At 44.5% G+C, this 17,111-nt stretch overlaps 1 protein-coding gene across 23 annotated transcripts in view; it reads right to left on the reverse strand.

Moving 5' to 3' along the window:
* Nucleotides 1-17,111, reverse strand: part of TSNARE1 (t-SNARE domain containing 1) — a 702,049-nt gene that overhangs the window by 607,491 nt on the left and 77,447 nt on the right. For all 23 annotated transcript variants that reach the window (XM_065586314.1, XM_065586320.1, XM_065586319.1 and 20 more), the window contains one exon: nt 11,636-11,708. The gene's annotated coding sequence lies outside the window, so the exon portion shown is untranslated. The remainder of the gene's footprint in view (nt 1-11,635; nt 11,709-17,111) is intronic.

A 17,111-nucleotide genomic window follows, 5' to 3' on the forward strand; every position in this document is an offset into this window, starting at 1 on the left:
CTTTGGAAACTGTAACAAAACCCACCAGCTGCGACAGGGTCTAGAATGGTCCTGACCTATATTTGATCTGTGAAATCGTATTGCTTAGTGTGTTGTCTTGGAAGTCAAATGTCTGTTTTATCACTTCTCTCTCATCATCTCCATTCCTCCTCCTTTACCTGGCATTTCATCCATTGCTAACTATGAATAACTCATTATTGTGTAGTAGGAATGCAAATCATCCTTCCCTTACTCAACTATTTGCATACTGCAGTTGTAGTGGATGAGACAAAATGAGACAACAGGGGGCGAGAAAAAGACAGGCCTGGCTTTAGTCAGGAATGAGCCAATAAGACCAACCAGCAAACCTATGAAGTATCTAAAAACCCTATTCTCCCTTCCTCCTCCTCATAGCTTTAAGACTTGTTTTGTCTCTAGAGGTTTTAAAAACAAATGGATCTGTTTTCTTTAGTCTTACATCAAACCCATCAATTTAGTGTTTTCATGTTTATTTTTTAAATCCAAAGCAAAATATTTCTACAGCTAAAAATGGGAACAAAGTTACAAGTCACATTAATGATCATAAAAGAAAAACAGATACAAAGCTACACTATCTCACATGTGGTCAGGTTTTCATAGGTGTTGTAATTTCAATAAATGTGTTGTGCTCAGGGAAATGAGGAACTCTACTGACTAGAACCAGGCAAAACAATATGCATGCTTCCACTCCAGGATAAGTTTGTGCCCATGCATCTCTCTCCTGGCCAGCAACACCACTTATTATTCCAGGCTTCAGATAAAAATAAAGCAAAGCTGTGTTGTGTGTATTTTTTAATTCTTTCGACAAAAGCGGGAGGAGGTACAAGAAAGAATTCCTCTTCAGTTTATAATAAAAGTAAAGCACTAAACAGAGATCAATGTTTGTGGCAAAGAACACAGAATAATACTCAGGTGAAACCATTTGACACTTAACAAACCCTATTATAGCTTTGCCAAATTTGATTTAATTGTGTGACAGATTTGGAAAGCCATTCGGGCTTTGAGATTAATTATGAAAAAATAGAAGCTTTATCCATTTCTGGTCTTATAATTGTTAAGGAGCAGTTCCACTCTGCAAAGCAATTCCAAAATGTGCTCAATTTTTTAGAGAGAGAATTGTTTATCCCCCCAATTTCATGAGCCAACTCCTCTGATCACAATCTAACTTTCTCTTGTATGGTTCCCTTATAATTAGACAACAAACTAAATGACCTGATTTACTTATAAATAACTCTCTAATCTACAAGCAGCTCTCCCTTTCCCCTTGTTTTGGTTGTTTCCCTTCCTCTTTCATCCCAGGTCATTACCTGCCTAATTTAGTTTATAAACTCTTCAGGGCTGGCATTTTGCCTTTGTTATTGATAGGCACATCTAGAGCAATCATCACCGTAGCCAGCCAAGCATTTTTTTCCTACAGCATTATATACACAATGACAGTGGGTGTATATGGCACCGAGCTACATTGGAGCCTCTAATCAAAGAAATTAAGAGATGGAGGAGGAGGAGAACAATCAGATCAGTTCATCCACCTATCCCTGTCAGTATCACACTGTTCCGCTTGTGTTTTCTAATATTTTGTCCAAGCTAGTCATATACCATCAAAGCGATGGTGCTTCCATCATGTTCTTTAGGAAACTTCTCCAGTCTAACAGCCATTTCTCTTAAGTCGGCTTTCCTGATGTTCCGCCTCAAGTATTCTTTTGCTCAGTTTTATCCCATTTCTCCTTGCTATAATCCTCTTTCCTATCCCACCCAAATGGATTCCTCTGAAACCTAGGGCTTTGCATCTTTGGAATATTTGCTCGCCCACCATGACCTCCCCTCTTTGTCATCCTTTGGCCAGTCCCTACATGTTTTGTTCTATCTACTGTAACACATATAACAAACAATGGTCCTATGACCAAAGCGTTCAGCGAGCAATGACCTTTGCCAACCGGCAGGACAACCAAACTACTCTGTGAATTATCTGACGTGTCGACCAGGAGGTGGCAGGCATAAGAGACGAAAGCTACTCCGGAGACAGAGGGAGGATCAGGGAGAAGAGAACTGGCTGAAGACGGGGTTTGAGCGCAGAGCTCCTCAGATTTCATTAACTAGGAAGAAAAGAAAAAGTGCTGTCTGAAGGAAAGAGAAATACCAAACGGCACTAATGGGCTGAGAGCCAGTGAGCAATCAATGGCTGCACTGAAGTGGAGAGCAATGCAATCCAATATAACTAGTTTATATAGCGTCTGACATACAAACTATCAAAAAGCTTCTCTGAGTTAATTTCCCTCTTCCCTCTGCTATTATTTATGGAGGCAAGGGCAGAGGAGAAGAGAGACACTTTCAGATGGTATTTGAAAAAAGATGCGGCGCCAGTGAGGCAGGGAGATACAGAAAGGCTGTTTCAGGAAACATGCACTGCAGAGGAGAAGCTCCTGGACCAACCGTGGTGGGACACCGTGATGGGACAGAAAGAAGGTCACTACCGGACGAGTGGATGGAGATTCTCAGGGCAAACTGGGGGAAGTCCTGTTCCATGGCTCCTTCCCTTGCGCACAGTGCCTTTACTGGGGGAAGTTCGGAGGGGGAGAGATATTTGTCTGTCATCTTATGAGGACCTTTCCCAGCAGAATAGGTTTTTAAGAAGTATGAGGACTGCCATATAGTTCAGGCTCAAAAATGTCTCCTTCCTTAACAGAAGCTACAGTGAACAGTCACAATATGTATGCCCCCAACTCTGCAAGTCGCTCCACACACCACTGGGTGAAGTCCCAGTCAAGTCAATGAGGTCCCACCATGCAGCAGACTGCAGGCCTGGAGCCTTCAACAGCTCCATATATATAAAATGCAACAAGTGCATTAATAAGGAAGCAAGCTTGAGCACTGATCCGGGAAATGAAAAGGTTCCTACGCAAGGCTGCACTGCACATAGCTCATATTAAGTTAGATAATTAGGCCTATTATTTTTCGGTGACCAACTTGAGATAGCTGGTGCCTGATTTGCAGAAGTGCTGAACACTCAGAGCTCCTCCTGCAGTGAAAGGGAGCTAAGGAAAATCAGATCTGTTATCTCAAGTTAGATTCCCAAAAACCAAGTGCCTGATTCTGTGAGGTGCTGCACGTCCTCAGGCAGGGCTCGTTTCAGTGGGAGCTAAGGGCAGTCAGCACCTTGTAGGATCAGGCATTTAATGGTCTAACCTGTAGTCTACATTATTACTTATATTCACATAGCCAGGTAAGCCTGGCGACTAGAACCTGACTATTTTGTGTGATATGCAAATGTTCAGCCTCAATGCTGCATTACCATTTTTATTATACATACATACATACCCACACAGACACACACACATTCACACACTCCCTGTTTTAGTTTAAGAGGCAGAAAGAGAATAAAAACAATCCCCCCTTCCTAGCTGGCACTCTGGGGTTGTTTGGCACATCCCAGAAGATTTTTACATTCAATCCTCTTCATAAACAAAGCCTGCAGCTGCAGGTTCTTGTTTGGCAAGGGAGGTTTTTTGTTCACCTTTGTTAACTTAGCTGTGGCTGATGCACGATGCTGTTTTTATTGTAAAAAAGCCTAGAGCTTGACAACAGGTTTGTTCTAAATGATGGAAAGAAAAAGATTCTTTAATGCCATAGGCTTTTTAGTTAAGTTGTTGCCTAACAGGCTTTTAAAATGATTTTCACCCTCCCCCTGTCCCAGGTTATAACTTACCAAGCAACTCCTCCTCATTGAGAACTAGTCACATGTGAAGTTTATTCTGTGTTCATACAATGCCTAATACAAAGATGCCCAGATCCCAACTGGGACATCTGGTTGCAACCACAATCAAAAAAATAATAATTTTAAACCTCAGACCATTTGGGGTGGGGGTCGGAAGTGGACTATCGAACAGTTTGTATACAAATAACAACTGGGCAAAGTAAATTTCTTCCTAATTCAAACAGTTCATGAATTTTGCCCAAGCTTCCTAAAGAACTCACTTCCACCCTAGATAGTTTTAATCCCAAAGCAGGAGCTGGGGAAGTTATGAGCAAATACAAATAGTAGCTGTCATTGAGATGAATTTGCAACACCCCTCTGAGAAATAACCATCACTCACTGATTCACTACTTCTCGCTGCAAATGGTGCTTGTGTCTCTCACTAACAGCTACCATTTAATCACCCAGCCTTCTCATTGTATTTAAGTCACCTGACTTTTTAAAAGCTGATTTCTCACTACAGAATGGAGCCAGTTGAAAGGTGAAATTAGGAACATTCCATCAAAACTTCTCATTTTGCATTGAAATTTTGAAATAAAAAAAAAAAAGCCATTACTAAAGGAAAGGTTGGATTTACCTTCTTTTAAAATGGGATTATAATCTCTCTTATTACATCACACTTTCCTGTCTTGTTAGATGCTAATGGGAAATATCCTTTGGGTTCTGGTTACCATTTGTGTGGGACCCTCAAATATGGTTTACGGTCTCTTGGCTCCTCTGCTGTGATCGGCAACCACCATTAAATTCTATGCTAGAACTGCACTAAGATATGCAACCCTGTGATCCACAACTCAACACCCTGACTACATCACTATCGCACCCCGATTTCTCTCCTGTAGGACAGTAAACTCAAAAAGAAAAGGGGGATTCTCATTTCGTTTCTGTAGTGATCCCAGCTTTGCAGGCAATCAGGTTCATGGGCTGCTACCTATTCAGCTACTAATCAATTCAGCCTTTCACATCCTTAAAGCAACCCAAAGCCTCTCCTTCCCACACTGTGTTAACAGGGGTGTCTGAGGGATCAGCCTCTCTTACAGAAATCCTCACAAGCACTTGATGCACCAGCTGATAGGAACGCGGCTGCCCTCCGAAGATTGCTCAGAGACCTGCCCTTGTCTAAGGGAAGCCTCCAAAACACATGATAGCCAAAGATTATGGAGGAGGAAAAACTGAGCCTGGGCATGCAGATAGCATAGATGAGCATATTTTGATCTGAGAACTGTCTGCGCCACACAGCACTGCTAATAACATCTCTCCTGCCACATGCCAGGGTCATGTGCAACTCACAAGAAGATTCATAGATTTTAAGGCAACATTAAGATTATCCAGTCTGCCCTCCTCCCTTTTTATTTTTTTAATATGGAGATGTACCTATCTCATAGAACTGGAAGGGACCTTGAAAGGTCATCGAGTCCAGTCCCCTGCCTTCACTAGCAGGACCAATATTTTGCCCCAAATCCCTCTCAAGGATTGAGCTCACAAACCTGGGTTTAGCAGGCCAATGCTCAAACCACTGAGCTATCCCTCCTGCGTACCAGAGGCCAGAGAATTTCACATGGTAATTCCCACCGTGGAGAAAATTATGAGTTAGGTCACCGTACCTCGACTGTGGCTTTAAGACCCAGAAGAGAGGATTCCACACCAGGCAATGGAAAAACCTGGACTTTTTATTTAATTTTATTTTTAAACCCTGAATATTTAGTCCAATTCCAACACCAAAAAATACATTCACATTAAAAGCAATTGACATAGGGCTAATTTCTCTCCCTCAATCCCAAGTATCCAGACTTGGAGAAGGCAGGGGACGAGTGGGGCAATGGGAGAAAGGTTCCTGCGCCTACCAAGCACAGACACCACAGCAAGTCCCTAGTGGAGTAGTAGACCACGGCACAGCAGGAGAAGGCTGGGGAGGGGACATGTTTTCACAGAGTCAGATGTTTTCAAGGCCACAAGAAACCATTACAATCTGGCCCAACCACCTGCATGGCACAGGCCATAGCATTTCATCCAGTGATTCCCCCCACAACATTTGGGTAAGTTTGACTAGATCGTTTAGAAAAAGACATCCAAGGTTGGCTCTTAGCAATCGCAGCTTTCAATTGTCCTGTATGCCCCTTGCCATTCATCAAAACAAATGTTCCCTTCCCTCAGCACCCGTCTTTTCCCATAGACAGGGATATATAACAAGAGAAGTGTCTCTCAAAGCTAATAGATGACTTCAGGGAACTCAGAAGCGTGCTGGAAAAGAAGAATGTCCAAGCGATCTTCTCGGAGATCCTTCCTGTCCCACGAGCAAAGGGAGACAGAAGCTTCTGGAAGCGAACCGCTGACTAGGTAAGTGGTGTAGGGCAGAATGTGTGGCTTTTGTGAACATTGGTCCACCTTTTATCGCGAGAGAGGGCTGTACAGTTTGGAGTGGTTCCCCTTCTACTGAGGGGGAGGCAATCACCTTGCGGGAAGCAGGCCTAGAGCAATCAGGAGTGTGTTAAACTAATAACAAAAGCAGAGGGTAAAAAGAGGGAACAAATGAGAACTTATTTATAATATACAAAAATCGAGATGTTGAGAAAAAAAACTAATCAACAAACCAACAGTCACAAAGAGAAGTAATTCTTTAATTGCCTATACATCACTGCTAGGAGCCTGGGTAATAAACAAGAGGAATTGGAATTAATCATTTATGAGCATAAATTCAATCTAGTTGGTATTACTGGAATGTGGTGGGAGGATGTGCATGAATGGAATGTCACAATCAATGGTTATAACCTATTCAGGAAGGACTGAGTGGGCAAAAGGGGAGGGGGAGTGGCACTCTATGTCAAATATGGCATTACCTGTTTCCGAGTCTCTAATAACACAGCAGAAAATCATCTTGAATGCTTTATGGATCAATCTCCTAGCAGACAGAGCCCAAGATGGGATACCAGTTGGTGTTTGCTACAGACCAACGAATCACACCGGTGAACAGGATGACCAGCTCCGTTAGATTTTACCTCCAATGTTGCAGAGATAATCTCCTTCAGCACGCTGAGGCAGGCACATCTGTGCTCTCCGGCACCCTCTGCTGCTGCTTCAACAGCAGTTACACTACTTCCCAGAGTTGAGGCATCAAAGCTTATACTCAAACAAGAATGTTTTTAAGCCACATTAATTTTGAGCTCTGCCAGAAACAGCGGGAAGTCTAAAATAACGTTACCCAAATGAGAAAGCGAGACATCCAAGCTGGTGAGGAACTACGTAGCATTTTCCAGGTTCCAGATGGTTATTTCAAAGAATGAAGAGAGAAAATATTTTAAAGAGAGAGATACAATTTAGACAGCTCATAGAAGCATCTCCTTAAAGACCAGAGAGAATTAGAACAGTGAAGAGAGGTCCTAGCAAACTGGACATTCAAATCCATTGAATCAACATTACATACAAGTATCAGAGGGGTAGCCGTGTTAGTCTGAATCTGTAAAAGCAACAGAGGGTCCTGTGGCACCTTTGAGACTAACAGAAGTACTGGGAGCATAAGCTTTCGTGGGTAAGAACCTCACTTCTTCAGATGCAAGTCTGAAGAAGTGAGGTTCTTACCCACGAAAGCTTATGCTCCCAGTGCTTCTGTTAGTCTCAAAGGTGCCACAGGACCCTCTGTTGCTATTACATACAAGGTTCGCTCTTCAGGCATTTTTGTTAGGAATGGTCCCACTCTATTCCTGGGGGGATGGTGATTATTTTATTTAATTGCAATTATGCACGTTTAAAACACAGAGAAGCACATCGCAGGAACTAGGCACAGCAGAGGGAAACAGGCAACACACAATTCGGCCATTTGGTGGCATCAAAATTTTAATTAAAAAAATCCCAAGTAATATTGTAAAGAATGCAATATTGGCAAGCACCAACATGCACCCAACGATCCTACAGTGCTTTTGAAATACTGTCTAAGGGAACTAGTCCCACGAAGAGTGGGGATATACTAGCCAGGAATGATCAGGTGGTTAAAACTGCGAGTCAGGAAGTTTGGGTTCTGCCAAAGGGCTGCTGTATGATTTGGGGCAAGAAACCTTTCCACTCCTTAGTTGTCCTATCTATAAAAGAGAGATTCTGATACTACCTCACTAACAGTGAATGTTAGTGGCTTAATTCACAAACACACACAAAGATCAGAGGATCTTAATAAAAAGATGACATGTCCCCCCATGACAAGCACTAACACGGAACACATTGCAATGAGGTCGGATGCAGAGCACGGCTGTTGTCTCTAATTTTTCATTTACTTTAGCATGCTCTGGGAGAGGGCAATATTTTGAGCACGCTGCAGTAAAACATGAACTCTGAGCCAGCATGCTTCAGTCTAAAAGAGGTAAGAGCAGCCAGTAAACAACCTAAACAAGAACATAAGAACGGCCACACTGGGTCAGACCAAAGGTCCATCTAGTCCAGTATCCTGTCTGCTGACAGTGGCCAATGCCAAGTGCCCAGGGGGAATGAACAGAACAGGTAATCATCAAGTGATCCGTCCCCTGTCGCCCGTTCCCAGCTTCTGGCAAACAGAGCCTAGGGACACCATTCCTGCCCATCCTGGCTAACAGCCATTGATGGACCTAACCTCCATGAGTTTATCTAGTTCTTTTTTAAACCCTGTTATAGTCTTGGCCTTCACAACATCCCCTGGGAAAGAGTGCCACAGGATGACTGTGTGTTGTGTGAAGAAATACTTCCTTTTGTTCGTTTTAAACCTGCTGCCTATTCATTTCATTAGATGACCCCTAGTTCTTGTATCGTTCCATCGGCAACGTATCAAAGTTAAGAAGAAAATAACCCCTGAAGTCTACGAGCAGGGTTAGCATCACACAATGCAGCTGTGTGGCAAAAAGCTACAGATCCCACTGCAAAGCCGTCTAACACTCATCTGGCTTTATAAGAGGTCATTTTGTGTCAGTCCCAGGTTGCACACGGTCACTAGTATGGTGAGCTAAACCCAGCTGAATTAGGTAGGATTCAAAGGGACACCATCAACTCCGATTTAGATATATTCAGAATCCCTGCGCCACGAGACATCTGTCTGTATTCTGAATCATTAGTTTTGCTCTGAAGGGTGTTTTCAGCAGGCAAACCTCCCAGCAGGGGTTGTCGAGACGCAGTCTAAACCTATAGGGGTATCCTGCTCCTAAGGGCCATGCTAAATCCAGGCTGCTGCCCCCTGCAGAGCCCTGGGCAGAGGCAAAGCCACGGATGATAAGACCCTCGGCCTTTAAGCATCTCCCCTCCCACCCCCGAACAACCTCCCACAAGTTCCGGTATGCATTCCTCATGTCCTTGACCCACTGAGTGGGTGGCTGACCCTTAAACATGGCTTCCACCGCAATGCACGGAGCAGGGAGGCCCAGTGTGAACAGCAAGTATCAGAATGTGCTCAGATACCATGGAAACGGGCACAGAACAGGATGTGTAAACAAGCACTCTCAGGGCGCACGATATACAGAACTGCAGTCTGTGCAGACGGGCTGTCACATTTAACATCACATCAGCTGAGTGTAGGTAAACCACGGCCCAGTCCCGGATGACATGATGCATAGAAAGTAAAGGCAGAAGGGACCATTACAATCACCTAGTCCGACCTCCTGTATAACGCAGACCAGGGAATTTCATCCAGTGATTCCTGCATCAAGCCCGTAACGTCTGGTCTAGCTGCAACATACTGATTTAAAGACTCCAAGTGATGAAGGCTCCAGCACATGCCTAGATAAACTGCTCCAGTGGTTAATTCCCTTGACTGCTAAAAGTCTGCAATGTTAAACACAATGTGCTTGTCTGTAGCGAGTGCAAAGGGGTTAGTTACAACTCCTCAAGGCCGCATTCCAGCCTGACCTAGTTTTCAATCCTCAGCCTGCAAAGGAAATTTTATACCAAAACAAGTCAGCACTGGAGAATTACCAATCCAGCGGGAGAGCCCACACAGGGAAATTTGTTTTTCAGGGGTGGTTAGTTACACAACAAAACGGAAAGTGATTTGTACACTGACAATCTCTCTTGCAGGGGCAGGCTGCGATCTGAGGCCTTAGAACACTAGATCTTTACATTTGTTTTTTAGGCAAAATTGGTGCTAGGAGGACAGCCCCTATTTTGAAATTCTCTATCCACAGAAGAGGGGCAACAACACTGCAAGCTTCCCTTACCCTGACCCGCCCACCTGGAAAGACCAGGGAGCTGAAGTCTCCATCCCCATTAGCGTTCATATAGAACAGTGCCACTTTCCTGATATCAAAGCAGGAGTCCATCTACAGCTCCCATGCCCCTGCTGTAAAGATGCAGAAAATAGAGTGGCACCCACAAGATAAGAGTCCTAAAAAAAAACCCCCAAAACCCCAAACCCACAGGAACAAAGAAAGGCACAGGAGGCAAACCAAGAGCTGCAGAGCAGTGTGACTGGTAAAGGGTCACAAACTCTCAGGTCATGCAGTGAACAAATCATTTACATTAAAGTTAAGCCTGGATTCAGGCTGCAAAAACAGCCATTCAAAACCCTACTCTCCCCCCTGTCAATGCTGGAACTATGGGATCTAACACTGAAACACACAGTTTCTACGCTCAAGCTACTTAACGAAAAAGGCAGTTATGTAAATCAATGGCTGCCTCCTACAACTTGAAGTGCAGGAATTCTGGAAGCAAGGGGAACAAAGCCGCGATTATAGGAAAAGTTATGTACACACTGAATGGATCTTTGCTTGTCCTCCCTCGGCCAAGGATGGAGCTTTCCTTGTGAAATGTGCTGGTGAAGCAGATGGCAAGTCCCCAGCGAGGTAACTTTAGCACGCCCGCGCTCTTCCAGTGCCAGGAGAGTGGTTTGAACACTCTGGGGCTCCTCAACTACACCCAGTGTGGGTGGCATGGACCTGGCAAGTGCAAGTCGACACATCTGCAGTGCCACAGGCCATAAATCATGGCATCTCTTAGAGCACTTCACACGTAACTTTCCATTTCACATCACACTTCAGCCCAATGGCAAGACTTTTCACACAGGGGTTACCAAATTGTTCACCCACAAAGTCTATCTTTGAGTGACCTGACTTTCAGCGTTGCTGAGCACCCGTAGCTCCAGCTGATCTTAAGTGCTCAGCTTCAAGCAACCGAATCTCAAAACATTGGCCTGTGGACATGCGTTAACAATGAAATGCAGCTAGCTCTGGGGCAGAAGGGATCAGCCAGCTAGTGTAAAAAACATTTGGAACTGCACATGGAAACACATCCTCTAGAATACAACCTCTGGGACAAGACTAAGATGCACTCTGAACAAGACTCATCTGCACTTTGGGGCAGACTAAGGCAGGATCCATGAGACGCGTGCCCTACAGGCAGAACCCCCACAAGGACCAGCAGGCAGGGGTGCAGCATTTGACCCACTTCTGCTAGCTAGCGACCTGTGGGGTGGGGTGGGCTGTGTCAGGTGGTAGGGACAGCAAGGATGCAGGAATGGGAGGGAAACAAGTATGGCTGAGAGTCTCGTCAGACTGGGTAAACTAGTGGTTTTTTCATCACATTAGCTAACATGATTTGAAATGCCACTTAGTGTAGACACAGCTTAACATCTTTAAAATAACATTACCAGGAGCCTATGCGGAATCTTGCAGGGAACAGAACGTCTGCTTGGACAGACTGTGTTTCAGAGTCTAATATTTTGATGGAACACAGACCCATTTTGCAAACCCTGAGCCAAAGAGAGAGTGCTGTGCCTCTAAATACATGATGAAGAACCAGAAACAACCCATCCAGTCTAACCAAATGTGCAAGATGTTCGTGACTGTACAACCAGTGTCCAAGACTTCCACCACCTCCCAACTCACAGCAACCTCTCCAATCATAGACAAGATCTTTCCCCCTTACCTTATATTGGAAACAAGGTCCTGTAGAGTTGCTTTTATTCTGTTCTCCCCGTCAGACAAGAATCCTGTGCAATCTGGAATGAAAAACAGAGATTGCTGAGTGGTGTTGGAGTGGAGGGGAATATGCCACGTTCCCTATTTTCATACACAGATACTTTCACAGCTGCTCCATGTCTTTGACTTCTGGATTCCAGGAACAGCTCATGTACTTTGGGCTGCACATCATGACTGAGCACAAAACCAAGCAACACTTATCGCTTATACCACATGTTACACACATTAATCAGAACTTCTCTGAGGTAGTGGAGGGTTATCCTCATTTTAAAGATGAGGAAACAAACAAAGGAGTTAAGGGACTTAGAAATCTTCCAGATTATCAGGTGTATTTATCTACTGGGGGGGGAGGGTGAGGGACAAAACTTAAGGGATTTCTCGACTCCCACCAATAACTTTTAAGGAACGGCCTGGTTCCTTTAGGGCCTCAATCCTGCCAGGTACTGAGCATGCTGGCCCTGGTGCAGCACTTCAGAGCATGTGTAGCTTCAAGCATGTGAATAGCCCCATTGGATCATGCCCCAGATGTTTCCCACTGTAAGTACTGGCCAGTTTCCAATGTTTTTTGGCACCTTACCAGGACTTCAGTTCTCTCTCATCCAAACGATGGAACCTCCAGCACCACAAAACCACTAATGCCTTAGTGGGGTGCTGATAGAGAAGGAAAGGCACGATCTAGTCAACCACTTGGAAGGTCTCCCACCAGATTCTGCTGTGGTCTCGTATCAGCCAGGTACTGACCAGTTTCTCAGAGATGCAATCGCGTGCTACGGCTACATGCTACCAACACTTCTATCCTCAAGTAGACGGACTGCGGTTGATGGCCTTTTGCCTCAGTAAACAGAGGATCCTTAACATACCACGGTCCCTTGCAATAGCTGGTAAGAACTATTTTTAGTGGATTTAATTGGAAAATAAGAATAAATGCCTTTGCCCGTTAGCCATCAATCTGTTATCAGAAATGCTAATGAAAAATCTTTAAATGATAACTATCCCAATTCCTATGTTTGATAAATAATGAATAGCAATGTCCTTTACTTATTCAAATCCGAAGCATAAATACCTAGTGTTTTGCTACATCTTTGGTGATTCTGGTCCATATACTGAACAACCTCCCCAAGTCCAATGCTCTTTCCATTTTAAATTTTACAGTAGTAAATACCACACTAGCTTATATTTATATTAACTCTCTCTCTCACACACACACACACACACACACACAAAGAGATCTCTTAAAACCTGAACTATGTAAGTTCCCCTACCAGATGTTACTCAGCTAAAACTCCCATTATTAATCATTATTAATATTTGTATTACAGCACTGCTTAGAAGCCCCAACTGAGACCTGCGCTAGATACTTTGTAGACACATGGTAAGAGACAATCCATGCCCCCATAAGATCTCAGTCTAAATAGACAAACCAGAAAAAGAGCGGGAGGGAAAACAGAGGTACAGCGAGGAGAAGTGAAGGGACCTGCCCAAAGTCACAGGGTAGGTCAGCAGCAGAGTCAGAAATAGAACTTGGGTCTCTTCACTCTCGGTTCACGACCCCACCCACTAACATGCTCTCTCGCTCTCTGATCAGTAGTTCTATGTGAGAGGTGGCAGGATCGCAGTCTCCTCAGGAAGAAACTAGAAGCAAGGTAGATCAACTAGTTTAAAGTTTCTGAATTTTCAAAAAAGTCAATAGAAAAATGTTCAGCCAGCTCTAACTGGTAAGTCCTAGTCTCTCCCTTTTACAGATGGAGAAAGTGAGGTACAGTTCCCATGGTCACCCAGTAAATCTTATGCATACCCCGGTTTTTGGATCTGGACTCTAGAGATGGCCCAGACAAGCTATTGTGATTTTTGACACTTTGGATGGCACTTCTGTGAGTACTGTGATTCATCAGCCATAGACTACAGCCCCAAATTACTGTCTCTCTTGAAATATTTCAATGTCATCACCTGTGTTCTCAGAAAGAACTTGAAAGCTGGATTTAACCCAGACAGAGTTGGAAGTATGGGGTTTAGTCAGCAGGTTAGCCTTGTCTCATTCATGGGGCATTAGGTCTATCACTTCCCTCAGTTAATCAGTATCCGTCATAGTCAAATTAAATCAGGGGTTCTCAGCCTTTTTCTTTCTAAGGTCCCCCCAACATGCTATGAAAACTCCATGGCCCACCTGTGCCACAATAACTGATTGTCTGCATATAAAAGCCAGGACCAGCGTTAGGGGTTAGCAAGCAGGGCAATTGCTTGGGGCCCCACAAAGCTACATTGCTCAGGCTTCAGCTTCCGCCCTGGGTGGTGGGGCTCAGGGCCCTGGACTTCAGCTCCATGCAGTGGGGCTTCGGCTTTCTGCCTTGGGCCCCAGCAAGTCTAGTGCTGGCCTTGCTTGAGGCCCTCCGTGAAACCTGCTTGAGGTCCCCTAGGGGACCCCAGGCCCCTGGTTCAGAACCACTGAACCAGGTCTCGCTTTTACCAAGCATCCCAAGTAGAGAGGATGAAGAATTTTTCGATGAAACATTTTTTCGCCAATAAAAGCCAGCTGGTCAGAACCAAAACCGATTGGCGAAACAGAGCCGTTCTTCACAAGTCTCCCAGCTCGAAGTATTTTTGCAAAAATCATTTGAAGTCGTCGAAATGTCCCAATTTGCCTCGATCAAAATGAAAAGTTGTGGGTCTTGAAGTCAAAATGACTTTTTGTTGGAAAATGGTAGTAAATTTAGACTCAAAAAGATTAACGGGGGAAAGTCAAAATTGAAACAAACCATTCTGATTGACCCGAACCCTTTTTGTTTGTTTGTCGGTTCATGAAAAAAATTTAAATGTTGGCCTTTTTGTTCTTTATTTATTTATTTTTTAAATCTCAAAAATTCTCACAGGACAGGAAACTCATTTCCCACCCAGCCCTAGTCCCACGCACCCTTATTCTGCCAGGTTTTCACTGCTGTCTCTTAGGACAGTGAACTAAGCACGGGGGGCCACAGAAAGGGATTCCTGACATCTAATCCTGGGTCTGCCACTTGCCTGACTGTTCCATCCCAGGAGAGTAAGTCAAGATGGTGAAATCTGACCAGTAGATAGGTTCCAGAGACCTTGATTTTTGCCTAATACCCAAGAGAGCAGATTAAGACTGAATGTAATTGCTAGAGGGCTTTCCCTTTCATGCCCTCCCCTGAGTCTTGTCATGCAGATAGAAAGCAGAAGACCAGAAGTCCGAAGTGCAGGCAATGCGATGTTTATTGAGGTTAGTTCCAAGCAAGCATAACCAGAGTTCTACATACCGGCAGAGTCTGTTTCCCAGTGTTCTGTTTCCAGCTGTGACGCCGCAAAGCGTTTACCCCGTGTCCCTCTTCCCAGCTCTGACATGCCAGAGCCTTGCCCTGTGTCCCCTTTCCCCTCACACCCACAGATAGTCAATTCAGTCCATAACTTCTGAGTAATTCTTCACCAATACTAGACGTTCTTATAGTAGCATCTGCAAATCATGCTTTCTATCATCTCCAATTGGCTACGAAACTTCACCTCCTCATGGGAAAGGATGACCTGGCCTCACTTACACACACTTTTGTCACCTCCCATCTGGACTCCAGCAATGCTACCAACCTAGGCATGGGGTTATCAGCCCTCAGGAAACTCCAACTAGTACAGAACACTGCAGCATGTCTGCTCAGCAACACCGGATGCCATGAGTACACCATACCTGTCCTGCGCTCGCTAAACTGGCTTCCCATAGAACAGTGAGTCACGGTCTCGGTCCTTTATCTTCAAAATGGACCAATGGAGTGGGCCCAGCATACCTAAAAGATTACCTGATGCTCCAGGGTGAAACCCACACTCGAAAACTTCGCTCCTCAGACAACGGAACTTTCTAACATAAGGGTAAAGCTCATCCGTGCAGGAGACAGAACTTTCTCAGAGACTGGTTCAAGACTATGGAACAAACTCACTGGAAAACGGGCCCATGACAAATTTCCCCACCTTCTGCTCTACGGCACGATTCACCAACCTGCCTTCTCTAACACACATGAGAGCGGATACATTTCAAATGAAAACCCAACTAATCCAAACAAAACACCGCCCTGCACACACAACTCTCCCCTTAGTGAAAAGATGAGAGAGAGAACGAGCCACCCATAACAGGTGTTAGTCATATCGCTTAATGTGCAGCCGGAAGACGCCCACATCCCACAGTGATGAGAGTAGGATAAGAGCTAGTATATTATACAACAGAAGCCTTAAGAACTCAGCCTAGTAATAGGGTCAGGCAGGAAAGGGAATGGGGGGCTGAGAGGGTAGAAATTGCAAGAGCAGTTTAATTAATGAAATACAGGATGTTGGTAATTTCCAAGCAGAGTGAGTTATACAGAGTCCTTGAAAGGAGAGATCACCCTGGGACCCTAACAGGATAGAAGTAAATGCATTTTTAAAAGGGACAGGCCTGATTTTCAAAAGCGCAGAGCACCCACAATCCCAGCTGACAATAATAAGGGCTGCGGATGCTCATCAGCTCTGAAAAATCAGGCACAGGGAACTTGTTAGGGCAGGATGCGACGGAGGCATCTTATTAAGAGTCACAAAAAGGACAAAACACGTTAAGAACAGCAGACTGAATCCTCTGCTGGATTACAGCAGAATAGCTCGACTGAAGACACCAGAGCTAGGATGAATTTATACCATCTGAGAATCTGCGCCTATCTGCAGTGACATATGCTGAGACGACAACGAGAAAGAGGGTCAAATCCTCATGTTTCAGGGTCTACGTGGATCACCAGCTGAGGGCCAGGAAGAAATCATCCACGTTCGGAACCCAAGGTGTATGCACCCAGTTAGCAGAGGAGTATTATGGGTCTGGGCTTCACCTGAAGCCTCCAGCCACCGGAGGAGACACAGTATCAATCTCTGTTGGTAGAGGAATTGCCATTGCATTCAGAAAAACAAAAATAGCAGATCCATTTCAGAGATCAGGCCAGACTGAAGTAACCGGTGCAAAAATCCTCAAGGGCTTGGTAATGATGATGCAGTTTTATGAGCAATTCTCCTGTTGAGTTATGTGTTTGACCCACAGGAAGTGGGCAGCTTTCCTTTATCACCTCCCTTATTAAATGAAAATGCCATTCAGACTTACAGAAACACAATACTAATAGAGAGGTCATACAAGGGGGACACAGCATCCTCCTTGATTAGTCAAATCATGTCCAACAAGGCTGCCGGCTGGAAAATTACCTGGTGGGTTACACTGGAATTCTCCTGACTTGCCACACTAGCCATGCCTGGCCGAAATACAGCAATCCTCCTCATATGTAAGTCGCCTCTGGGGCATACACCGACACACTGCCCAGATAAACCAGCTGTAAAATATAGTGACTTTTACCTGTGTCAATAACAACACCTTCGATTACTAAAGCGGGAGGAATTTTAAAAATCTATTTTAATTT

The sequence above is a fragment of the Chrysemys picta genome, chromosome 2 (assembly GCF_011386835.1).
Source record: "Chrysemys picta bellii isolate R12L10 chromosome 2, ASM1138683v2, whole genome shotgun sequence".
NCBI lineage: Eukaryota > Metazoa > Chordata > Testudines > Emydidae > Chrysemys > Chrysemys picta.